Below are 26,759 nucleotides of genomic sequence, written 5' to 3' on the forward strand. Positions count from 1 at the left end.
GAGGAGCCAGCACGCAGCCGCAGCTGTCAGCAGAAATACAATGTCAGGGGAATATATATTTTTTTTTCTGGGGAGTGCCCCCACTTGGAAAAAAAAAAAAAAAAAGGAGCTAATTTAGAATAACAGTTCATTTAGCAAGAGATAGTCCGTCTCCTTTAATCTACTGCTCGTGACGTCCCGGCTGGTTAAAGGTTTCCCGTCCCGATAGCAAGAGCTGCTGAGCTTCGGGGAGGAAACTGTGGCTGCTCGATACGTATCTGTGTGTGGGTCAGGAGGGAGCCCCCACGGGAGCAGAGCTCTCAGGCTCTGGCTCGTCTCTGCCATGCCATGGAGGACGTGTGCTCTGTGATGAGATGAAAGCAGCCCCTGTGGTCGGGAAGGCGAGGGGTGGCCGGGATCACCGCGCAGCTTCGTGGAACAGGGAAATTTTGGGACTGAGGCTAAGGGGGAGTCTTGGAGCCAGATGCTCTGAAAGCTCCGCAAGATGTCGTGGCACAAGACAGAAGTGCTGGAGGAGCACTTTAAAGCCACCCATGAGGCTCTGGCCAGCTCTGCTTACCTGGGTCCTGTGCCCAAGCAAACTCCACCAAGAAAACCCCAAACATCCATTGTGTGAGAAACCAGGAGGGCAAGGATCTGCCCAGCAGATTTCCCACCCTTTCTTAATGCTCCCGGCTGCAATGCCCAGGGAAAACCAAGCTGGCCAGAAGCTGCTCTGCTCCACTCCACAAAACCCTCTGTAAACCCACACCCTTCCCAGTGCCACCTATGCAGATGCCATTTGCTCTTGGGGTTTGCTTGGGGTCCTGGTGCTGCGGGATGCCAGCTCTGCCCCTGGTGTTAGCGCCGTGCTCCTTCCCTCTGTGCCAGAGCTGCAGGAGCGTTTTCATCTGCTGCACTCGCCAGGTTTTTCCCAGCAGCAGGAAAAGGCTGGTGAGCCCCCTCGGAGCCAGTCTGGCTGCTGCGGGCCCAGGCGGGCGCTCGGGCAGATAAGTAAACACTCGCGGCTCTGACATAAATTACTTCAGTCCTTGACAGCAGGACACTGACCAGGGTCGCCTGATAAGGGAGGGAAAGCCTTGCATGTCTCTCAGTCCCACTCAGATATTTCACAATAAATGTCACTGGGAAAGAATAGACACTTCTGTACCCATTAGGCAGCTGCATGTTCCTGTCACCTTGAGAAGGAGGGACGCATTGTCAGAGCTGTCGGAGCAGGCAGGAACCAGCTGTTAATCTGCTCCGACATCCTTTTTCACAGAGCAAGTGTGAACGGGGCGTTGCAAAAAAGCCGGTGGGAAGGTGATTAAAAATAGTCCCTCCATGAACACCTATGGGGGTGTCACCAGGCCACTGGTGGGGAGCACCGGCCGGGGGACGAGGCTGAGAGCTGGATGGAGGCACAGCCTCCTGGTGGTTTTGTGTCTGCCACTCTCTGTGGTCACCTTCTGCCTGTGCCGTGGTTTTCTCTCAGCAGGGATCACAGAACATCTCCCCTTGCTTTTCCTGGTGGTGCCTTGCTTTGGAAAGACAAGAGGTGACCCAGAGCCTCCCTCAGGTCTGCTTGCTCGAGCCCAGGTGGCACAGCCATGGAGCTGGGCTTCAAACCTGTAAGGGGATGGGATGGACTCGCTCCTTCCTGGCTCCTTCCACACCCCTGGCCAGGTGCTGCTGCTCCTTAGGGACCATCTTCCTCTTAGCAACATTACCAATCAATGTGCCAATTTCTGTAGTGGAAAGTGGTCAGATTTTTGTCCCAGTGGGTACGATCACTGCAGACCCACTCCTGTTTTTGTAGCTTTATTTACAGTGAGCTGCTGCTGCTCCCACTTTTCCCCCATGTAAATCACCTGCACATCCTCTCTGCCAGATCTTTTGGCTATTCTTGGATTCCCCTGACCTGCAGATCTCTAGGGCTTTAGTGTTCGAGCTACAGCTCCCTTTTATTACTTCAGAAATTAGGAAGACGCCTTCTTTGGTGGAAGGCATCTGCTTAGTGTCTGATGCGTTTAGGATCCTCATTAAAGGGATATTTCCCTGGCGTTATCTCATGCCCGATCTCTGGAGGAGGACGCTGGTTGCTGAGGCTTCATGCTGCTGCTCCTTTTTGGTGTCCCGTGGTGGTGTGGGCAGTGTCCCCATGTCCCCGGGCACCCCTCGGGGCCAGCCTTCGCTCCTGGCGGGCTGGAACAGAGCCGGCTAACGCTGCAGCTGAAAGCTGCCTCACAACTTGATGTTCAATATTTGATTTCGCTTCACTGTTTAGCCTTTTAATGTGGTTCTGCTTATTTTTACAGGTTTCCCAATCTGCCCCCTCCCCAGATTGTTTATATTTTTGGAAAGCCTTCTGTTTAGTGCCTGTAATACCCCTGACGTCCTCTCACTGCAGTGGTCTTCCGCTACCCGCTGCGCCGCCGGGACTTAACTGGGATTTGTTTCAATACTAATCTCTCAAACTGTTTATTAAACCCCCTCCTGATTTATCTGCAAAAGATTTTCCTTAAGTTATAAAATCTCAATCAAAATTCCTTTGGGCATTTCGCATTCCCCTCTTACGACCACTAAATCCTGGTTGTTCTCGCCGTGACCCCCTTGGCTCGTGGTCGGAGGCAGCGGAGGGTGGGGATGTGCACAGGGGCAGCTTTGCAGCCTTCCTGCAATGGGGGCTGATTCATCACAAGCCTTTTCCTAGACTCACTCCTCTGAAACCATTTCTTTGCTGTTGAGCTTCAGACCTAGCTGCCAGCAAGGCTTCTCCCTTAGCAAGGGTGAGTTTTCCTTGTTGATTCATCCCCTCGCACCTAGTGCCAAGCCCGTAACTTGTTAAATAATTCCTCTTCCACCTTGGTGTTTACATTCTTCAGATATTTTCGCTGCTTTTCATGTCCCGACTCATTTGTCCCTCCGCTGGGTTACACCCGGACCCTTTCATCTTTGCCCATCGGAGCAGCTCCCTCCAGCTTGGCGGCAGCAGCACCAGGCAGGCTGCTTTCTCCAAAACCAGATTTGTCCGTCTGTCCATCCATCCATCCATCCATCCATCCATCCATCCATCCATCCATCCATCCATCCATCCGTCCATCCGTCCATCCATCCGTCCATCCCAGTCCTTCTGGGACAATCATGGCCCCAAGCAGGGGCTCATTCCCTGGGCCTGGATCCTCCTCAGCCAGCAGCTTTCCCACCCAACTTGTGGTGTCCATCAGACCAGGCAGTGTTTTATGCCTGGTCCTTACTCAGCAGAGCTCAGGGGACACTCAGCCCTCTGAAATCTGTATTTGAGATGTAGTTCACGAGCACATGCAGCAAAGCTCCATTCTCCCACCCCAAAATACCTTGCCTGTTTCCCAGCACAGCTCTTACCTAGTGCCCAGGGCAGTTTTTTGCTGGAAAAATTTATTTGTTGGGGTTCAGCCCAATGAACAGCTTTTGGGATCTATTTAAAGGAGATGAAAACTCTTTTCTGGCCTCCTGCATATGCAATAATGTCACACCAGGGGTTCAAATCCTTCCCTTGGTGTCATTTGATTATATATTTACTATAGCAAAGGCATGGCACTGGAATAACACAGCTATGCAGAAAAAAAACCCTTATGAGCTTAGTACACACTATTTCCCCCCAAACACAGCTCCTGACTAAAGTTGTCCAAAGAAAACAATCCACCTAATATAAGCAGAACACTTCAAAGAGAAAATTACAAGGGACAAAACCGATGTGAGAGGATGAAGAATCCCAGAGGGGCTTTATCAGGATCCCTTTCAGTGGACGTTCCCATGTTTTAGTGGAAAAAAAAGAAAAACAACAACAGAAAAGACCCGGGAGTGTGAGCCTCTGCGACTGATAGAGGATTTTCCCCTGGCTAGACACAGAGCCTCTAAAAAAGCTGCGGCAGAGTGTGGGATCATTAAACACCTTCAGATTCCTTCCTCGCTGCCAATCACGGCATCAGCAACCGCCCTCTCCGTGGCGTCTGCTGATTCCACTTTGAAAACCTCCCCATTTATCACCGCCGCGAGAGATCCTGCTGAGACCGCTGGAGCCTGCTGCTTGTCAACAGGGCACCTTATCTTCTCCAAACATTTACTTAACCCTTTGTCTCACAGCCAGGGAACAATGGGAGCCCGGCCGCGGCCCCGCCAGCCTCCTGCACGGGGCTCCTGCTGCCACCCTGGTCCCGCGTGGCCGTGGGTGTCCGAGAGGTGCTGCAGGCTGCGGTGGTGCCAGCCAGGGAAAAGGTCACTGGGAACAAGGCAGGGGGGAGAAATTATTGCTAAGTGTTTTCTAGCAGGCACAGAAGGCATGAGGAGCTTCTCTAGCTCTAGACAGGCAATAAAATGCACCACTGGTAACCCAAATCAGGCCAGGATTGGTGCAGCTCCACTTTAGGGCACGTCACCACCTTCAGAGGGGTAGTTCAAGCTGCATACAGCCATTGTTTTGTATTGTCCTACACTCACTGCCTTGGTAAGTGGAAGACTGGATGTGTCTTCACTGAACAACTTATGTCAGAACAATTTTTATTTTTTAATAAAAACAGGGCGCTTTTTTTTTTTTTTTGGTGAATCTTGTTTTGATGAAGCAAGTGAACCAGTGTTACAGGTTTTTTTTTCTGGTGAGAGATGGATCAAACGTCTATGACAAGAAAATGAGGTCTCAACTCTTGACCTTTGGTGCAGCAGGGGAGAAACCTACGGGCTGGTTTCTGGACCTGCAGCTCAGCACCAACGCCGTGCATCAATTCCGCTGTGCCGGCGCTGACAGTCACACACCGCCGTGAGGTCATGGCAGAGACCCACACAGCCCGGCTGAGAGCCAGGTGCTCTTGGCATTTATGAAACACACAAAGAACCTCCAGGCTCACCTCATACCAAAAACCTGAACCAAAAAGCCCTGTGACCTTTCCACCACTTCCAATGGGCTTTGGAGCAGGATATTCCTCCACCGAGCCGACAACAACCCTCTAGCAGCCCTGCAGTGGGTGATGGCTGGCAGAGGCACTTGTCCAGCAATGAAGAGGGACACAAATCCACAAAAAAAAAACAAAAAAAAAACCAACAGGGAACACAGAAATGGGCCTTTGCAGCTCCGCTTCCCCGGTTATGAACAAGCACAGCAACCCAGTGATTGCACTGAGGACAGTAACAAACGGCCGCACATCTGAAGCTGAGCTCCAAGCCTTCACATTGTCATTGCGAGCTTTGTGCTGTTATCTATGACAAGAGCTGGGAGTTCACATCTTTATCTACGAACAAAGACTCGCAGATCCCGGCAGCGTTTGGCGGTATGACAGCCTCAGGAAACGTGGAATACAGCTAGCAACAAACAGCTCCTCTGTCACAGCTCTGGTGGCAGACTGAGGCTCCTTTCTTGGTCCCAGCCCGGACTGGTGGATTCTCCAAAGTGTTTTAATTAACTGCCCTTCACGGGCTTACTCAGCAGAGCTGGGAATGAGCTTGATGCATGCTTGTGTGCTTCCAAGTACTCCTGCAAGTTGTGCTACCCAGGTGGTCTCCCTGAGCCATTTGGAGGGAATATAGGAAGGGATAAGAATGAACTTTGTGCTTTCTAGCCATATACACATTACATCCTGACTGTCACTTTGTTACGTACTTAATTAAGCACATATTCACAGCCTTGGGGTCAGATCCTTCTGTTCTTAACTCTTGTACCATCTAACAGAGCTTAGGACCCTTTCTAATGAGAGAGGTTTTTCATTCTCCAGCAGTGAGTGTTGCACAACACAAGTGTGACTGCTAGCAAGTGACTCATGCCAAATTTGTGCAATGTTCGGCAGGCCAGCGTGGCCCTGTGGACACCACACTGTGGTTACTGAGACGCAGGTAAAGGAAAGGACTCCCTCGAATACAGCTTAGGATGCGTACTTGGAAGCTGTGCTCTCCCTGCCCATGGGAACACAAGAGGAACAAGAATGATGTTGCCAGCCACTCCAGAGCAGAGTTGAGGCCATCCCTGTGGGACAGGGGACCACAAGGCAGCAAGAAACCCGTAGCACATGCACAGCATGGGGAGACCTTCAGGACTTGAGAGGGCAGAAGCAGAGAGCCCTGGTGACCTTCTCAAGGGCACCATTGTTTACTCTTCAAACATTGATTAAAGCATAACAGAGCCCTGGATGGAGCTGGTCTGTGTCCTGAATTTGAGTAAGTGCTCAAATAGTGCTTTGACCACTCTGATTTTCACTGTACTCAAAGAAATGCCTGTGGCAGGAGTCAGACTGGGCATCATTCCCTGAACTTTTTCTAGTGACATCCATGTTTCTCTGTGTAAGGAGAAGCTCTATTCAGAGCTATGCAACTTCTCAGACAGAAAATGTGTTGGTTTAAGGCCTAGAGGGAAGTTTAGTGATGCTCTCATGCTGCTTTCCACCTTTTTGGGGGCCAATGGGAAGTGCCAACTTGCTCCAACTGTTAATTGATTCTTCTAAAGACCTGTGATTAAGACACAGTGATTTCTCACTGCCCCCCCCATTTTTTTTCCCCTGCCTTTTTGGACAAGGAATGCACAAGCTTCCTAATGATAAAATGGAGATGAAATTACCTTCTGTCATGGCTTAAAGGATACTGAGATAGGGAAAGAAGGATATATGAGCAGGTCAAAGGAACGGTGTCATATTTTAAGTGACATCCGAAAAAAAATCCATCTTTATTCATTTGCTAAAGAAATGAACAATAAAATGGGGTGCAGGCAACTCAGATAACTTTGGATTTTGAAGGAACTTTTTATGAGGAAGGAAACCAGACTTTTGATATAGTTCATACAACATTTATCCTAAGAGGTGCTATAGGAATGTGACATACGTTTAGTCAATGTGCCTTGGACCGCAGAGGACACTGCTCTGTAACACATGACTCCCATTTCCTCGTGTTCTTTCTGAGAACAGCTCCTGAAATGGCCAGACATCTGACGTGTTCCACTGTCAGTGAAGACAGTCCTTCTGGCACGGGGCACGTAACCTTTTGTTTTCACAGAGCGTTACTGGACTGACTGGTGAAGTGGCTGTCATACAGCGATGGCAAGCTTTCCCCAGGCTAAGTGACATTCCCAGACCCTTGGCAGCAGAAGACACGTTTCTCCTGCAGTGGAAGCATTTGGAGGAAAGCCCCGCGCGCTTTGGCAGCGCCAGCTGGGTACCTGGCAAGGATCACTCAGCACTGCCTGCCCTCGCTCCGTCCCGCGTTACCTCCACCGCGATAACGGGAGCCTGCGAGCATGCTTGTCCTAATCCCAACAAGGAAAAGCGGAATTACATCAATCTGCAGGGGAGAAAAAGACACCACTTTGGGGATGGATGAGATCCAGAGTCTTGTGTCTGTTTTAGGGCACGGTTCTAGGTCAACAGTGGAAACAGGGTGGCAAAACCACAATACACAGGGTTCTTAATGAGCATGGGGGTTAAACACACTGAAGACAACAAAGCTGTTGTGGTACATTGAGTTACTGTTCCCATCAGTGCAATCAAGAATTTAACAGCAACTCTTAAATATATATTTTTTCTTTTTTTTTTTTTTTTTCCTCCAGTCCACCAGTGATAGGCAGATGTATGACAGCAACATCCTAAAGCACCAGACACCTGAATGCAGCTTTGACATCTCTGCTGCTGGCTGACAGACCATGTACATTTCCTTAAATGCACCTGCTTACTGATGTGCTTTACACCACTTTCATGGAAATCAGCCATTTAGCATTGGCACTGGGCTGACAGCACACCCAGATCATTGTGCTGTTCAGCAGATGTTGCAGTGGCTTGGCCAGGTGAAGTGATACAGCCTGAGCTCCAAGTAATAGCATTAGAGATAATGAAACCCTTTTGGGATTGTCAGAAGTACTCACAGGATTCTGGAGGCTGCATGCCGAAGCTGTAGGTCTGTACTGAGCTCTCCTGCCTCTCCTTGGAGCTGGTTCTGCAGGAGCAGGAACATGCCTGCAGGGAGACCAAAACGTTACGATTATGTGAAGGCTGACAGGTCCCCGACACTATCTGCTATAGCAGAGGGTGCCCGTGCAGATACGCACTGACTCCTTCAGGAGGAATATTCTTTGTGAAGAGCTGACTAATCTGAAAATGCCTCCTGTGTTCCTACTCCAGGCACTAAACTGAATAAGATTTTTCCCCTGAGCCATTTTTAACTTAACAGTGATAGGTGAGTATCAAGAGAGAAAAAGCCATACTATTGCGTATTTCTTCTGCTAGCATAAATTAAATCTTTTCCTAAATCTTTCATTCCAATACAGGTGTATCTGTAGCAAGCCCATCTCATCAAGAACTGATTTCAAGTCACCCTTTTCAGACTCCTTTTGCCCTATCCTTGTCCATACGAGGAGGTTGCTCCTGTGGCAGCAGGCTGGCTGCTGGGTGAGCATCACACTGCTGCCTCCAGCTCATTGAGCCCAAGACGTGAATGGAGCTGAAAGTCATTAAGCCCATGAAACATCAGTTAAGCTATCATGGGATTTTGCCAGCCTTTAATTAACTGGCTGTTAGAAACCAGAAGACCAGACACAGTAGGTTAATACCCCTGAGTGCCAGCTTCTTCGTTGCCTGAGAGCTTGCTGTTAGCTTGGCTGAGAGAGGAGAGCAGAGGAGAGCCCTACAATTATGTTTTATCCACCAGAACTGGCTTCTGGCTGGGTTCATGCACTCATATTGTAAGGGGTAAGAGCATCTTGTGCTCCTACTGGATAAAGCAGACCCCCAGGGAAACACAAAATGAATATTTTATTCATTAGTCATTTTTCATTCATCTTCACTTCTATGAAGAAGCTCCAAGCTGCAGAGAATTTAGTTGGAAAGGTATAAAAATATTTCAAGTTCCCACACCTTCATTCATTGCGCATTTTTCCAGATATTCTTCCCAGTTCTCACTCATGTTATACCTCTAACCCGTCACAGTCTTCTTTTAGGCATAATGTCATTATCTATTACTTTAATCCCAAAATGGTGAGGGAGTGCTACATGGAAAAAAAGTAATGGGAAATAGGCCCAGCAAATGGAGTTAAGGAGAGATAGGAAGGAGCCAGGGTCTGTCAGCTCCCCGGGGCCCCGCAGGATGCCTGCAAATGACAGACAGCATTTCCCTAGTATCAGACGAGGCCAAACACATTTCTTGATAAACTAATTAGGTAAATGTGTTGAAACAATGCAGTGTGACTGGGTGCTCGCTGGCTGTGGCTGTGCCTGGGGCCGAGCTGCTGTTTGGTGCCATGCAGAGCATACGGCCTTCTTCTTCAGCTTCCATGTAGGCACTGGGCCTAACCTCAACCACAGGCAATGGGCCTTCAGACCTCCTCCTCTTCCTTCTCCTACACAGGAGACACCACTGAGTTCAGCACCGTGCCCAACATTTTTTGCCTCTGTATTATAGCCAGCAGTAAAGAGCAGATTCACAGGAGTGCCAAGGCAGGGCCGTGGAGACCTTGGCCGCTCTTTCTGCATGCTGAGGACTCCCTTTTCTCCAGCCACCCCAAGCCAGACTACTGGCAGCAGCATTTGTTTCAAAACCCAGGCAAAAAGAAACATTCCCAGTCCACATGCTTGCTTGCAGGATGAAAAATTACATCCTATCCTTCCTCCTCCTCCCTCTCGGTCCTTCACTGCCTTCCAAACATGATGCCGGGCCGCGTATATCCTGAGCAGCCTTTGCTCAGACACGACAACCTGGACTTGACCCCTGAGGTTCTGGCTCCACCGAGTCTTCCTGGCCATTTCGGGCAGCAGGAACCTCTGTCAGCACCAGTGATGGATGGCTTCAGTGGGAGAGAGGCCTACAGACTAAAAGTCTCACAAACACGGTGACAGGCAAAAATAAAATAGATCCCGAGCACCAGCAGCTTGCTGTGAGCAGAACCAGGGAAGGGCCTGGTCGTGGTTTGTAGTCACAAAGTCGTTCCTCTTCCTGCTTGTCACCATCCTTCCTGCAGCCCATGTGGTACTTGGGGTGTTTTTCTCTTGCCCAGGCATTTTCTGGCTTTCAGGCTTTCCCATACCTTGCCTTAACCACCAATAGCTGGAAATGAAGGAAATAACAGCTCGTTTCTCTAGCAAGTTACAAAGGCCACTGCAGGTGCCTTCGCAGGCCCCATACATGCCTGAGGCCATATCTCTGCTTTGTCAAGACTGAGCCCCCAGCAAGCAGACAATCCACGGTGGTATCTCCAACCAGACATCATGATCTGCCGGAGGGACAGCTTGACTGACAGATGGCTTTGTTATATTTTACAGAGTCAGGAGAACTTCAGGACAAGATCCATCTCCTCAGGACTGTGTTACTTGCAAGATGTTCCTGAGAGGTTCCCTGGTGTCCCTGCCTGGTGCCCACCCTCAGCCACCACCTGTACCCTGGGCTGGGCTTGGCACCACAGGATTTCCCAGTGAGAGACACCCCAGAGATTGGCCTCAGGGACATCAACTTCTTGACTCCTTGGCAGATTCTGGGCAGCCAATGCAGCCCGAAGAGGAAATGAGGGCTGAGGAGCAAGGATCTGACCTTGTGCTTCTGCCTCCTTTTCCAGATTAAGCCATTTCCTTATGAGACACACACCCTGCAGTCCAAATATTAGCTGAGTTTCCATTTCAGGCAGTGCCATTATTAGCCAACTCAATCCCAGCATGCGTTTGTACCCACTCTATTTCATGACATTTTAACATTGAAACTCCATTCATTTGCTAGGAATGGCCTTTCATTTGCATATCCAGTGCAGAAGGCAAGCCCTCAAGGTCATCTGAAGCACTCCTCTGGATTGCCAGTGACCTGCGAGCACTGGACTGGGGAAGCATCAGTCAAACTGGAGGGACAAGTCACAGCAATGCTTTGCCACCGCTGGGCTCCACAAACCAGGACACAAGCAGGACATCTGTCATTGCTTCTGGGGACAACCAGATTTACATTCCTCCTCTCCAAGGAGCCTCCAGACTTATTCCACCACCAAAGCAGCAATATGGGCTACACCATGCAAAACGTTTCCTTCAGCCAGGGTGATCAAGGTTGAAGATTAATGGAAACCTCTGGAAACCCAGACTCTGGCCAAGGAATTGGGGTTACTGCATGACAGCGACTGCGTGCTCCGAACCCTGCCCTTCTGCCTGTGCCCCTTACTTCACCTGGTGCTTTATGATGGGTTATGCTAACATACATGAAATTTAATTTCCGGTTATTAACCCACAAGGAGGGTATTACTGTTTTCAAAGACTTTACATTGCTTCCAATTAGCGCTGCCCTTTGGTTTATGGTATGTTGTTTTTCTTGAAAACCTTTGAACCAGGTTGTACATGAGCTGAAGGGCATTCTGGGGTTGTTAATAAAGATTAACTCTTTTAAGCAAATACCTGCTCCCATTCATTTGTAAGGATTACACTGTTGCAAAGGAAGGGGATCTGAGGAAATGTTAGCTCTCTGCTTTGCCTTCAAATTTCTCAAACATTTTTATGCTTTCCTGTATCTGGGATCCCATTTTCCAGCCTTGCCAAAGATGTCCCTCTTCCCATTTCCATAGCAGGATGGTTACAACTAAGTAAGAGCTGCCTCCAGAAGCTGGACACACAGCAGCTATCCTGCTTCTGCCAGAGAACGGCTTTGGGATGGTTTTGTCCAACCACTCCATAAAATGTGTAGAGAAAAGAGGAAGCTTGAGACATTAAGAGGAGAGAAAGGGGAGTTACTGTAACTTTGAAGCAATTACTATTTGACTGCCTTGTTCAATCTCAACTTCCACTGCTCATCTTTCTCCATGCTACCATGAAATTTTATGGCTCCAAGTTAGCTTTAGTCTTTCTGCTTGTCTGGTATCATTTATCTCTTTACCTTCAGATTACTGATGTACATTACAAACACAGAGGTAAATGTGTCCTCAGTGTATGTATTCTCACTCTGACTGGCTTTCAGCTTGCTTCTGTTATTACCCTATGATTCTGCCAAAGGATGTATTCACCTATGTTCTTTTATTATTATACCTTCCCTAGCCAGAATATTTAAAACAAGGAAAACAAGAGATTTACCCTAGGAAATTTAGCTTTATTTCTCACCTTTCAGTCAAACCCTTCTCTAGATTTCTGCACATGCAGCTTCCACAGGAGAATTGTTCTTTGAAGTGTGGGTATTTGTACTACACCTCTGCAAGGCACGGTTAGATGTCTTTGTCTAAGAATGACAATTCAAAACATTTCCATTTTCCTTCATTAAATCTGGCTGCATGACCAACACGTGAACTTCATACTCTTATTTAAATGAGAGCAGCTAGCTCTGTCCTAGTGTTTCACACATAAAAACAACACATAGCTCTTATTTTCCAGAAAGATCACTTGAGGAGGGGATTGCTGGTGTTCCTGATGAGCTGATGGCAACTTCTCCACCAGGGCACTGTGCCAGTCAAAGAGGCTGTCAAAGGTGATCCAACAGCTAACAACTGCCACTGCTGCAGCCTCTCAAAATGATGCCTTCTGTTTATTAACACCTCACCACCCAGACTAGGACTTGGTGCTAAACAATAAACAACAGCTGGTGGAGCTGAGCCACCCATGAGCATATCTTTCAGCTAAACTCTTAGGTTTCTTCTGACATGTCCTTTTTCCCCCCGTCCTGTTGTGTCTGGATGGCACAAGGCATAATCATGCCCTTATTGGGTGCTTCCTGAGTTGGTTCTGAGCTTTTGGTGCCCATGCAACCCCCTAGAGGCACGTGATTCTCCTACCTGAGTTGCAGGACCCTCATTCCTGTGCTCCATGGGGACACAGATCTCACTCCCACCTCTAAAAAAAAAATACTGGTGACCTCTCAGGGTGCCAACCCAGTATCTTTAATTCTAAAAAAAAATAATTTAAAAATCAAATTAGACAGAACTTTTTTTTTTTGTGAAGAGCTCTGGAGGTTAGGGAGGCAAGATCTACACAGATTTCATTATAATTCAGGAGCATCTCACCCTTTGCAGACTCAAACCGAAGGTAAGATCTATGTGCCAGGCAGCCACGGGTCAATACATTCTTTGGCCATGCTCGTTCCCTAAAGAAATAGATGCTTGGTTGGGGAATGGGCTCATTTAATCTATCCTCTGCTTGCACTTCTAGCAATTCTCCCAAAAGCTCATCTATAAAGCAATGAGCCTACAATCCTGTGTGGAAAACACATTGCACTTCTGTTTTCAGTATGGCCATATATCTGCAAGGACATGCAGCCAGCAAAATGGCTGAAGCCTCAGTGGGTCTGCGGACATTTATTGTGAAAAGCAGCAGAGGAGCAATCAAAGTAATTGCTTGGGGCCGAGGTACGTATTTCTAATGAGTCTCGTTGCAGAGGGACTTATTCAGTGTCTGCATTATTTACACAGGACACCACTATCAGTAAAAGGCCTTATTATCTACTCTGTATTTGTTTCTATATCTTTTAGTTTAGCAACTCTCAAATTCAGTGTTGGTTTTTTTATTTTTATAGCTTGTTTCCTCTTTAGTGATATTATCATGGAGCCAATAAAAGTGTTTTCCTTCTACATCTGGTCAAGGAAAGATTTTGCTGGGTACAAGAGTCATATTTCTGCAAATGCCTCCAAGTGAATATAAAAAGCTGTTGGAAGCAATTGAGTTTACTGTTGCCTTATGTACTATCATTAATTAGGAAATAAAGCAAACGGCATTTTATATCACTTGTAATCAAAATGTTACAGTCTTAAAGCGAAGTCTTCCAAGTGCTGAGCTTGAGAAGAGGCAGTCATATAGACAAGCAGAGGAAAAAAGGATGCAGGGCTTCTATTCTAAAATTTATGGGCCATGTTTTCAGACCGACAATGTAAGAAGGGCTTCTGTGCTGAAAGGCAGGATGAGGGCAGCTGCCCTGGCAGAGCAGGCAGGATTATTGCACATAGGGGATGCCTGGATAACTGGGCAGCTGCCCTGATTTATTCCACCACTGCAGCATCACAGTGACTGTCTGAGCAGCAGCTCACTGTCTGGCTCCCATTCTTGGGTATCACAAGACACTGATATTTAGTTATCATTCCTTCCCTCCACTTTAGTTTAAATTAACTTTTTTTTAACCCCAAAATATATTTTAATAGAACCCAGTTTTCCTGACTTCCTTTCTAGTCACCTCCTTCAAAATGTTGAGCAGGATAAAAAATCAATAATAAAAAATCCAAACAAAATACTTAAAAAGAAAAAGAGCATTTCGTCAGCAAGCCTTTTTTTCCACAACCTCTAACATTAGGTGCCTTTGTCAACTCCATTAGGACCATATCTGCACTTTCCGGAGCTTGAATGCTTTCATATATTTGGCTCCATATGAACAAACTGATGGAGCAAACATATTAGTAGATCATTTGCCATGTACATGATTCAGATACCCAGACATGTACAAAACCCAGGCAGGGATTAACCAAGTCTGACAGCACTGATGTGACTCCAGTTCTGTGTATGTATAAGCGATAATGAACCAAAGGCCCTGTTTGTCTTCAAATAACACACAAAATGATTAATTATTCGGAGGGGCATGAGTAATAATCACAATATTATATGCTTGACCATAATGGAACACTGCTCTCTTCTTGCTTTGTTCCTCTAATCTTGGAGAAGCAAATATCCACAGGGTGTTACCAGTAGGCTTGGAAGGAGATTGCAGTCGCTCACAGCTTATGAGGAGTACTTCTTTCCCATTGTGATTTTATGCCCCTGGGACACGCAGAAAACCTCTTTGGAAAATACACATAATTGCTAAAGGATTAAAGAGATGTACAGAAAGAAAAAAGGCAAAGAACTCCAGTTGCAGATTGCAGACTGTAACACGTTCCCATTAAATTCAACAGCAAAGTTTTCTTCCGTTCAAGAACAGGTCCTAACTGAACTTTTTAAATCATTGAGATATTCCTTGATAAAGATCACACACTTTGTCACAGAGATGCCTAAAAGAAAGAACAGATACTCAACCTCCCTATATTTAATGTTTATTCATTTGCTTCTGATGCAATGCAAAACTGCTCCTTTGGACATTCACCAAAGCAGCAACTCCAGCACTGGGATTTCTGCCTCTGGGGAGAAGCACACAGCAAGGTCAGGTGCAGGAGGAAAGTAGGAGGTGTGCACAGCTTTGCTCGCAACCCGAGGTGCAGACACACCGGTGTCTGAAGGCACAGGTACCTGCTGGGGACCAGGTCCTGCCTGGGCTCCAGGCCTGGGGCTTTGCTCTGGGCTGAGCGTTTCGCTCTCAGCCAGAGTCAGCAGAGGGAGCAGCAGCCTCAAGTCTCCTTTCCCCTCCAAGGAGCAGCCTAGTGAGGAGGTTTCCAGCCGAGCCCAGCACAAACTGGGGAGCAAAAGGTGAAGCAGGAGCTGCCAGTGCCTTGCTCCAAGGAGCAGAAAGCAGCAGGTGGTGCACATGCTGCTCCCACCCTGCCTCTGTGATCAGAGCCCTGTGCTCCATAACATCCCCTACTCAGTTAAATAAATTGGAGAAGGGGCTAATATCATAGCACAGTCAGTATTTGCCTCCCCTGGGATGCCCACACACTGCACAATAACCCCAAGATCTCAGAGCCCCAGGAGAAGTGCAGCAAGAGGCAGTGCCCAAAAAGGGTTACTGGCTTTGAAATTATACCTGCACCAAACTCACATACAGCTAACAACAATACTTTGTCTTCCTTGCTGAAACAACTAGACCCATTTTTTCTGTATTCACTATATATAACTTCGCCATCCTCCTAGTTTAAAAATATTATAGTCAAATCCTGTCTTTGCCTATTTTTAGTTGCTATTGTCCACTCTGACATTTTGGTGTACAATATTGACGTGGATGCATATGGATCCAGCAGAGGTTTCAAGATTTTTTTTTCATTGGAAAGTGACCAGGCAACACAAGTTGCGTTGTATTTGTGCAATTTAATTCTCAGGTTAATTAGAGCTCAGCCCAAGGGAGGTTGCTGCACTTCCTCAGGCACCACTGTCTCTTCTCCTACAGGGACCCCCCTTGAAGGGCAAGGCGGCAATTGTATTGCCTCCATGGGAACTGACCCTGGACAATAGAATTCCCAAGAAAAAGCTGTTTTGTCACAATTTTTTCCCTTTCAGATGACTCCCACCTCTCCGTCCTCAAAGGTGACTTGGTTTAGGGGTGCACTTTGCATGCAGGTCACGCTCAAGTGGAAGCAGCATTTTATATTTTAGTCCCCGGGGTATTTTGTCAAAGCAGCATCAGTTTCTGGTAGAAGTTCTTATACAGAATTATAAGGGAGCCTTGTCATTCCCCAGCTAAATAAGCTGCTTCCACCACCACCTCTTGGTCCAGCTCTGCCTTCAAAGCACCTCATTTTGGTCATTGACAGACAGGGTAAATGGACACGTGTGTGCTCCCATGCCAAGCTCTTCCTGATGTCAGAAGGACCTGAGCAAGCGAGGGATGTTGCTCTTACAGTCTACCCTACAAGCAAGGCCTGGCTAAGCTAGGGGAAACTATTATGAGTTAACTGCTCTTGCAGTAACATCTGAAATGCAGAACCATGCAGCTCTGCCAGCACATCTCAATGTCAGCCTTTCCCTCTCTTTTTGACCCGCAGCATCCCATTCAGGACTGCCCATGGGGCACCTTCTTGTCCCCACAGCCCCCAAAGGGCCCCCTGCCCCCAGCCGCACTCCTTGCCAGCCCTGACATTTGCGCACACGTTCCTGTGACCGACCTCGGCGAAGTTGGAGTCTGATGCAGAAGGGAAAATATTCCCTTCACTTGACATACCTACGTGTTAAAATGAAACAGGCTCATACAGGGGAAAAATCGCGCTGTTATCAGCGTGACATTGTGGAGTCTCACGATCATAATCCAATATTAGCGTGTGATAGGGATCCTGCCGGCGGTGCAGCCTGTGCTGGGGGACAGATTGGACCTTGTGGGTGACCTCTGCATGCCTCACAGGGCTGCTTTCACCTGCCACACAGCCCCAAGCACATCCCCGCTCCAACACAGTATTTGTGACTTTGGGAAGGGAGGGGGGGGGTCTGGGACCCTTACTCCTTGAAACCCTAAAATCTTTCTGGGCTTCTGGTGGAAAGGTCCATGGAAAACAGGGACATGGTGGGGAGATGCAGTGGCGCCAATGGGAGGTTGGATGCAAATCCAGACCTCTTCCCATCTATCTGTCTTCCATACCCCTCTCCTCTGCCCCTGAGGTCCCAGGCTTACCTGGGATCCTGTTTATTTTACACTTGCTCAACTGCCTGAGTTTACAGGGACCTCGCCTTTTAATGCGGTAATCACAGGAGGTGTGGAAGTGCTATCACCCACACTTTATTCTGCCAATATCAGCTTCCCTGCAGCACAGGGCAGCGGCTCTAGAGGGACAGATCAGCCTCATTGCTCCCCTTTCTGGATGCATAACAAGGCACAAGAAGCCAGGCACTTTCCTTGTCCCCAGCAGGCACATCCCTGAGTTCACCCTGCTCCAGGACAGCTCAGAGCCACGGCTGCATTCATCCCTCCAAATCCACAGCATTTATCCCAGGCATGCTCAGCCAGCATCCGAGGCTCCATCTCAAGCTGCTGGACCTGCAGCACCCAAGCCCCTCAGTCACAGAGACGACCAACTCCTTTTTGGAACAGACTGAGATGCAGTAGCATGAAACCACAAGCTGAATCCTCAAGGAAAAAAATAGTCAAATATTCCAAAGCTAATAACTAATCATAAGAATCCTCTGAACTGGAACAAACCAGAGTGGATTTGCACTGGCAGCAGCTCCCCCGCATAGCCCAGGTAATACCACCAGCCCCTGCCCAGGCTCCAGGGTGGAGGTGGTCACAGTCCCTGGCTCAAAGGCTGGTGCCTAAAACAGGGTCTGGCCTGATGCCCTGCTCCTGTACGCAGATGCCACACAGGAGCAACAGGCTCTTCAGTCAGTCTCCTCGAAGGAGGAGCCAGATCTGGTATCCGAGCCGAGGAGGAGCACGGAGCCAAAGGCCAGCAAGCTTTCACATCCGACAGGACCCACGAGAGCAAGTAAACCCTGTGGCCTCATCCTGCAATCAAACCCCAGCCAACAGGACCCGGAGGGCCTCAGACCTTTCCTCTTTCCATAAATAAAGCCATGCATGTCCAAGTGTTGTACTTGGACGTGGACCTGAGGAGCCCCGTGCCAAAGGATGAGCCGAGGAGCCCAGCCGCGTGCTGCGCAGGGTGGCCACGGCCAAGCCCTTCTGGCACCCTGGCACATGCCCAGCCTGCAGCAGCCAAACCAGGCACATGTGCCTTCCCTGGTGTTCATCCCATAATCTCCCTGGCTCAAATAAGGAGAGTTAACATGTCAATTATATCCCCATTACTGTAGCATTCATTGCATGGCACAGTTTGATCCTGGGAGATGCCCTCTTGATGGAAAGTGGAGGGGGGGGAGAAGGCTGGGGGAGCCTGCAGGGTGAATTCACTGGGGAATGGGTTTATTTATTCTACTTCAGAACAGATTTAACAATACTTATCAACTATTTTAAGGAAAAATCAATTACCTCAGTTGCTAAAATGGTGGAGAGGCAAGCCTAGATAGGGGCTGACCTGAGGTATACCCCTAAACCCAAACCCAGCATGTTTTTCCAAACCAGAGGCAGGAGAAGCAGGACAGCAAACGACACTGCTCACACAGGCAGCCACATGCCACTTCCCCCAGTTGTAAAATCTGAACCTAATATTAAGTTCAGTACAGCAGTGGTTATACCCTGCTAGAAACCATTTTTTTTTTTTTTATCTACTCATAGCCTTGCCTGTGTTCCTAACTACAAGACAGGCAGCAGCTTGTTTATTCGCATCCCACAGCAGATGAATGGGATACACACAAGCTCCGGGAGGCACAGCATTTGTTCCTGCCCTGTGAGCATCCCCGGCTGGGAGATCCCCACTGAGAGCATCCATTTATAACCAAAGACAGAGGAGATTCGCCTCGGCTCTGCGGAAAGGCTCTTTACGTCATAAATTGTATTTAAAGGCTCTTTCAAGAAGACAAGCAAATTTAAGAGGGCAGTTAGCTTCTGGCACTCACATGCATAACTTTATTTGAGTATTCAATTTCCTCCTTCATTCATAAAGTAAACATCGGAGTTATCTGAAAGTGACTGTATACTTATGCAGTGTTTTCTTAAAAGAGTCAATAGGAGCAAGGCGACATAAAATGCTTCAGAGAGCATGACACAGGAAAACACAAGCCTTTAAATTATACACATTCAGGAAACGGTTGAATTCAGCATTTTAGATGGAGAGGTTAAAATGTTTGTGCTGAATTGTATTAAATCTTTCACCAGTAAATCCTGTAGGAAGCAGAACATTTGAGGGAGCCCACTTATTCCCAGTGTCTAGGAAAGACTCCCAGAGTTTCAAAGGAAAACGGCCATTAATCTCACTGGACAAGTGCAATCTAATAAAAGCTGTTGTTAAATTAAGGCAACTTTGTTATTAAGTGTTTTCCAAATTTAGTTTATTTCCCCCCCTCTCCAAAAAAATCTATTCTGAAATGGAGGCCCTTTGTTGCCTGAAATTATTTTTTATTTAGGGAGCAGGACAGGATCGGAAGCCCATGCAGTAGTTAATAGTTTAATGTGCTACACATTTACCTTTACAGAATTTTTACATGCATCGGTGAGGTCTTGGTTTGGGCATATATATATAACTGTTTTATGGTTTTTTACAAAGCAAGTGAGCTTTGGGAGTGCAGAAGGGTCCAGGACAGGTTTGCAGACTTGCTTCTACCACCAGGGCGGCCTCATGCCCACTGGCTGACCCCACCAGTGACCACATTTCTCAGACACAAGCCAAGCTTAACTTTATTTTTAAAAAAAACTTCAATTCCAAGACAAATTCCAGAGACCAGAAACTGTGGCCATTTCTGCCACCGACCTCCCAATGGACCTTTGTCAAGTCACTTTGCCTCACTGCAGCTCAGCTCCATCACCAACAGCACAGCATGACAAATGACCACTTACACGAGGATGATGCCAAGAACTGTTCCCATCACCACAGGGTACAGATGCAAGGAACCAAGCCCAGAAGTTGGAAATTAAACATTTTACCAGAGTTTTATAGCAAAGACTTGTCAAACACCTTTGGTTTCTTTGGATTTTTTTTTCCTGCATTTATTCTCAGCAGCTCTCTGCATGTGACGATGTAACCAAGTATTAAATCAGGAGAAACTTTAAACTGCAATGCTGATATTTATCTTCATCAGCAAATGTTTATCATTTGGGGGATTTCTTGCAGATTTTGTTTAAAACAAATTAAATTGGACTGTTGAACCTGATTCTAGGTATAGCAAATGCCCAAGCTGTCTGTGCAATGAAACCACCCAACTGCCAAATCTCTATCCAGATGTTTGATTTGTAGTTCTGTGCTTGTACCTCACTTTGGCACAAAAATCTCTGGGAAAGGGAAGGAAATCAACTGGTAGGACTGCACATTTACAGCCTCTTCCCAAATTATATCTAAATTAAAATTCAATTTCAGTGGAAGATGTAGAATGGATAGCTGGATTTTTACTTGTATTTATTTTTAACGTATTCAGGAGTATAGAGGGCCTGAGGATCTGAAGCACTGAAGCATGTGAGCTTCGCAGCGGTCACTCAGACCTGGCTGGGAAGGGAAACTCTCAGCTTTCTTACAAAACAAACTAAAAGCAAAACAAACCACTTTTCCTGGTGAGACTTTCATTCAATTCTGCAGACTCAGGAAGCTCCTGAGATAAGCCTCTGCTCTGAGGATACACTCGGAGCTGGCTGAAGCCTAGACCCAAGCTGGCAATTAGCAGGAACACAGCATGCTTTATGAATTAACACATTTGTCCAGCCTGTCCCAGGGTGGAAAAATAACCTGCCTGCGGTGTTTTCTGCAGCCCAATTGTACCTCTTCAAAAAGACATTAGTGGTTAAAATGTGTGCCAGTCTTCCAAGAAACCTCCCAAGGAAGTCCTCAAGTTTCCTGGTTGAGCAGGACTAAGCAACCAATGACATTAAAAAAAAAACCACAAAAATTCTACTTCTGGATCCAGTGGGAAATTTGGAGGCATTGAAATACTCAGTTAAAAAAGCTTATAAACCTTGAATCAGATTCTGCTTTTGTTTAGATTTGGTTTCTGATGAGGAGATAAGTAGATTCCTATTCTACCCAAACCAATTTCCTACTAATTATGGACTGATCCCCAGCCTGTTTTTCTTTAAAAAAACATAGAACTGAATTTCATTACAAGAGCAGATGACAGCTATTTTAACTGAAAAACACGGATACTATTGTGGTTTTGTTTTTGGCTTTCGCCTCCCGCAAATGCAAGAGGGCTTGGTTGCCATTTATTCAGACTGCCTTTAGAAAACAAAAGGAACTCCATCCCCAGTGACCTTGCTCAACGCACTCCAGATGTAACTGATTTTGTGGTTATGTTACAAGCCCCATTGACACCACTGTAGCTAAAATGATTGGTGATGCACAAACCCAGCCAGAAAGGAAAACCAAGCCAGAAAGAAAAAAGCCAAGAGGTATCTTCATTTCAGAGCAACCACAGACATAAAAAAAAAAAAAAAAGACAAAACTCTGCAAGCACAGAGACCTTGTGCAGCCTGGTGCTCCTGAGGACAACCTCTCAGACCCATGTCTTCAACCTGTGCAGGGTGCCAGCACCACAACCATGTGAGGTAATGCTTTTCTCCTCCACAGCTTTATCTGCAAGATGTAGGTACAGGATCCCATGGTAGGGGCAAGGGCAGGCCAAGTGCTCCCTACCTCGAACACCCAGGGACCTCAGCGTGGTGGGACAGGTGGAGCTCCTCTCTTCTGGGTTTACAGCCACTCTTCAAAGGTAAAGGCAGCTCTGAAACGAGGGTGCCCAGGGCAGTCCCGTGCAGCAGAGAAAAGATACAGCCTGGGGACAAACCCTGCTTCTTTATCCAAACATAAGGGCAAGCAGCAATGTCAAAGTCAATAACCTCTGAGCAGAGCCCATCCAAAAAAGCACACTTATTAAAACTCACTGCTTGGAAATGAGTTATCCATTATTAATATTTTAAATTGCTAAATCCTTTCTAATCATGTTTTAATATGAAGCAAAGCTGTGTGATTTAAAAGCAAACCTCAAGCCACTGCCAATCACTCCTGGGCATGGAGCAAAACCTGCCCAGGGAATACTGATGAGACCAAGTTTCCTGCAGGGATGGAGACTCTGGGAGCAGTTTACTGGGACCCCAGCCTCCTCTAGGAGAGGCCACAGGACATTTCTGTGCTTTTGGGATGTCCTGAGCATCACAGACACCACACTTCCCTGAGCACAGAGCAAAGCTGGCACACAAGGCTTGTGCTCATAGACCCTATTATAGGGATGTTAGACTGGATTTTGGAACAAGCTCTGGAATGGAGAAACAGGTCCAGGAACAGTGTCTTCTTACCCTTTGTTTTTATCATAGGATTTCTACAGACTCTTGTGGGACAGCACATCTCAATGCAGGAAGGACTTGCTCCTGGAGAAGGCCCATTTTGGGCCATGTGTTGGGGTACCACTGCACCCAGCTGAAGGCGGTGAGGTTTGAGTTGCAGTTGGCTGGGATGAACAGGGTTATGGAGGAATGACAGCCTGGGCTTAGCATGTGTGACAGTGGAATGAAAACAATGGTGACATGTTCAGTTACGTTCAAGTACCTAGTGAATCTCAAGATAAACTGAAACTCCAGCCTTTTTGTAGCTGTATTATTAAACATAGAAAACATATCCATGATATAGCAAGGTTTAAGCACCGTAGGATGACAGAAAAGCAAGCTTACACTCCTCCTGCTGAATTTCCTTGGAGAGACACTCAGAAACACCATGGTTATGCCCGAATGCTCAGCAGTAACCATCGCCCTCTGGAAGCTCTCCACTCCCATCTGGCATGGAGCACTATTAATCAGGGAGTAGAGCTGTCAAGGCCAGGCCCAGGAGTGGCAGCTGTCCCGTGGTCCCCATCCACACTGTCCCACGGTGACAGCCCTGCTGGTGACAGAGCACCGTGGCACAGGGCCATGCTCCCGCAAAGCAAACAAAGGTGGATCTGAGCAAACTGCCTCCCCAAAAGGCTGCTTTGCAGCGCCCTTTGAGCAGCAGCTTCCCCATCGAACATTTATGCTTGCAGATCCCTATATACACAGAGCACCTGTTACAGCCTCCATTGGCCTCAAGGTAAATGATTAACATGGCCAATTCCACCTCACCTTAGTCCTGCTCACACAGCAGGGTGAGTTCTCCAGTACTATTTTCCTACCTTGCTAAGGCCAGAGCAGGAAAAAGAAGGAGCATCAGCACTGCTCCACTGCCAGGTGTTAATAACAGGCTCCTACAGCTAAATGTGCATCGTTTCCATTCATTCCACAAGCCAGAGCTATTCTGTTTTTATTACGAGCAAAGAGTGAACAGATGGGAAGGATGCTGCCAACACCTGAAGCGACAGCAACATTGGAGCCCTGCACTGCATGCATCTGTGCCCACCTCTCCTCCTATCCAGCCTCTGGGGTAGTCCCAATCCCACACCTTGCCCTGGAGCAGGGCAGATGCAAACACAGGTGAAACAGGGACCACAACTGGAAGTTCCCATCACTGTTTGCTTTAAACCACTTGCTTCATTGGAAGGAGTAAATAAGAAGAGGCAATTTTTTTCTATCCACCCTTTTCCCCAGGTGTGCATCCCTAACTGAGTGCTCCTATCACACCACGAAGCAGCTAGCTGCGCACCGGAGGCAAGACCTGAATTATAACAATTCCCCACTTTCCTCCTCTTTTATCCTGCCACCAGTATAACAGCACCTGGTAACAAGGTTAGAGGTGTATAAGGGAGAAGATTCAGCACTGCTGCCCCGTGCCAGAGGGGTTGGCCCTGGAGGCAGCTCAGACCCTGACGTTATCAAACACCACAGTAGTCAAGGTCTGCTCTTGGCCACGTTTAATGCTGCTGTGGAAGCACTGGTTGTAAAAATATTTCTTTAAATTCCAATACTAACGCATCTCTCAATGACACTAAAGAAAGCTTGCAAGAACAGGAAAAAGGCCAGTAAATGCTTACAGCCCTGGCAGCCTTAAAGCACTGTGGATAAAGTTTTGGTGTTTTTTTCCCCAATTTTGACTATAAAGGCAGTTCACCCCCGCTACTATCCTTTCCACCCAACACATACCATACCCACAGCATGTTATCCTTGGTCATACTGCTGGGCAGAAGTTTTACTGACATTTGGAAGATCAAGCCTGTGGAGAAAACAGCAGGCTATGGGGAGGTGCTGCCTTCAACAAGGGCCTTTCTGGTATGTGCTTCTTCTCACCAAGCCTCCCCTTGAGGAGGAGCTCCTTTGGAAGCCCTTTGAAAATGGTGTTACTGCTCCACATTAAGTGGTTTGGGGCTATTCAATGTAAATTCATGCTGAACAGGAGAGGTTCTTGGGGACATCACCTCCTGGCCATGAAGCCTTCTCCACAAAAGACCACCTGAGGTGATAAAAGGAGCGGTGCTGTTTGTCTTCTGCTCCTACGCATACAATGGTGAGATTGAATATTCAGCTCAGATTTAACTGCTGCAGAGGTAAGGGGCTTGGACACTTAATTACTGAGACACAGGCTGTTTTCCTGCCTGGTACACAACCAACATAGCCATAAGAGCACAGGAGAGGAGCAAGGAACAAGGCCTGGGAAGTACTAGTGAATTCACCCATGCTTCCCAATGCACTCCCAGAGTACTCCAAAACCACCAAGAAGACACCTAACCCCCCTCAGCCCCATAGCAGTACTATACCTGGCTCACAGTCTTGTTTTTACTTTATTTTTGGAAAAAAAAATGCAGATCCACACCATTACCCCCAGACAGACTCCATATTAGCACTAAGAAGGGGAAGGTTGTGCTCCCATCCTCTTATAACCACGATGGGCTCAGGCCTCAGCTGGCATCATTCAGCCTAACCACTGATTTGGGAGCACACCTGGGGACATGTGTGTCCCCAAGTCATGCGAAGGAGCAGCCAGGAGAGTTAAAGTGCCTGCAGCTGAGCTGCATTTGCCATTCAGGCTGAGCTGCCACACAAGTCGTGCTGAAGATTTCTGTGCACAATGCAGAAAAAACAACGGCTTTTGGTGCTCCCACACAGAAGTGACACCCCATTAGAGAGTCTGCGGCTGCTGGGCTCCCAGCAGAAATTAAGCCTCAGCTTTCCATTTTCCATGCGGAAATAAAAAAGAAACAAACTTTTTTTTTTTCTCTTGAAAGCAACTGCTTGAGTGAGCAGTGATTTTATTGTGCTATTAATATGATCATAAACAAGAATAACATGTGTTTATAGGCTCAAGTGCTTCATTACTCACTCGCTGACTTGGTAAAAATCACTGTGGCATCAGTATAAAGTGCAAAATGGAACAGATCATTGTAGTCGTGTTGTAAAATCATCTGGGCAGGTAACCTTTGAACAAAGGCAATTGATAGCTCGGAGGCAGCTGTACAACAACAGTAAAGATAATAATTGCCCACAAGCAGCCAGACCTGCAGGAGAGCAAACACGGTCATGCCTGGGAAGGGGAGAGCAATGAGGGGAGTGAGAAAGGTTTGGGAAGGAGAAATAAAAGTCAATCTGTGAAGCACATCTGCAAATCTGCCTTGTGTGGAGCTGTGCAGGCAGGGACAAGCAGGCTCTGATCTCCTCCATCGCTGCCATCCCAACCACTCAAACTCCTACAAATACACGGGCTGAGCAGGGCTGTGGAGAGGGACTGAGGACACAGCAGGAGCTGGGGAAACCCAAAATTTCCTTTTTTTTTTTTTTTTTTTTTTTTTCACACCTATTGAGTCAAATGCTCCTTTTTAGTGCTTAATAGGGGGGTGCAGAGGTATGTGGGCCCCCTAGGAAGGTCTTCAAAATGGCAGGTTGGGAAGGTGGTGGGTAGAGGGTGCAGGGGTGCTCCTGGACGTGGCTGCTGGGACCTGCACAGGGTGAGCTTCTCAGGGTGCAGAGCTGGAAAAGAAAAGGTGCTCCCCTGTCCTGCAGGGCTGCACGGATGGTGCTGGGTTTCTGTTAGGGAAGACCAGGAGGCAGGGTCTGCAGGGACGGCTCCTGGCTCGGGGATGGGAGCAAAAGGTTGGAAGACACCCCAGAGAAATACAAAGCCAGCCTCGTGGACGATGCCGTCCAGTGAGTGCAGGGAGCGAGCAGGAAGGAAAAATTACACACATCCCGATTGTTTCACTTCTTGTCGCTCTGCCTCGTTTTGTCAGCCACCAGGCCCCGGCGTATCCCGACGGCCAGCCAACAGTTACCAACAGGCAATAAATAAAACTGCTGGAGCCACTGGTGTCAACATCTTGGCATTGTTTGGGTCTTCTTGTTTGCCTTTAAAATAACTCTCCCCTTCGGGGTCATGCAGACGAGAAAGCGAGGACCCCTTGCCATCGTCCGCAGAAATCATCTTGTCGTGGCTTTGTGCTGCCTTTTTGTGACGGCAAATATGGGATTTGGGAAGGTGCCCGGGAATGCTGATCACGATGCACTGTGGGCTCTCGCTCCCTCCATCCCATGCCCTGACACATCAAGCTGGACACCCACTGTTCCCTGATGCTCGGGGCACAGCACCCATTTCCCTGACTCCCAGGGGCACTCTTAGGGTCGGATTTGGGGTCAGTGTCACCCTGCTCACCCTGCAGAGACTCAGCTCTGCAGTGCAAAGCCCAAGGGCTGTGTTTGGGATGAACAAAGCAAGTTCCTGCCACAGAAGTGGGGAGGTGATGGTGAGCCCCTGTCCTCGGTGAGGGCAAAAAGCT

The 26,759-nt window shown here is 47.6% G+C and overlaps 1 long non-coding RNA gene across 3 annotated transcripts; it reads right to left on the reverse strand.

Annotated features, from left to right (window-relative positions):
* Positions 1-6,628: 6,628 nt before the first annotated feature.
* LOC137865586 (uncharacterized) lies at positions 6,629-24,901 on the reverse strand. 3 transcript variants are annotated; one of them, XR_011102007.1, is made up of 4 exons: positions 24,750-24,901; positions 24,139-24,208; positions 7,853-7,943; positions 6,629-7,275 (listed from the first exon to the last, which is right to left on the reverse strand). It is a non-coding gene; the product is annotated as an uncharacterized lncRNA (long non-coding RNA). The 3 variants fall into 3 exon arrangements; XR_011102008.1 differs by lacking the exon at positions 24,139-24,208; XR_011102006.1 differs by lacking the exons at positions 6,629-7,275; positions 7,853-7,943; positions 24,139-24,208 and adding an exon at positions 8,501-10,026.
* Positions 24,902-26,759: the final 1,858 nt, after the last annotated feature.

This window comes from Anas acuta, chromosome 16 (assembly GCF_963932015.1).
Source record: "Anas acuta chromosome 16, bAnaAcu1.1, whole genome shotgun sequence".
NCBI classification, from domain to species: domain Eukaryota; kingdom Metazoa; phylum Chordata; class Aves; order Anseriformes; family Anatidae; genus Anas; species Anas acuta.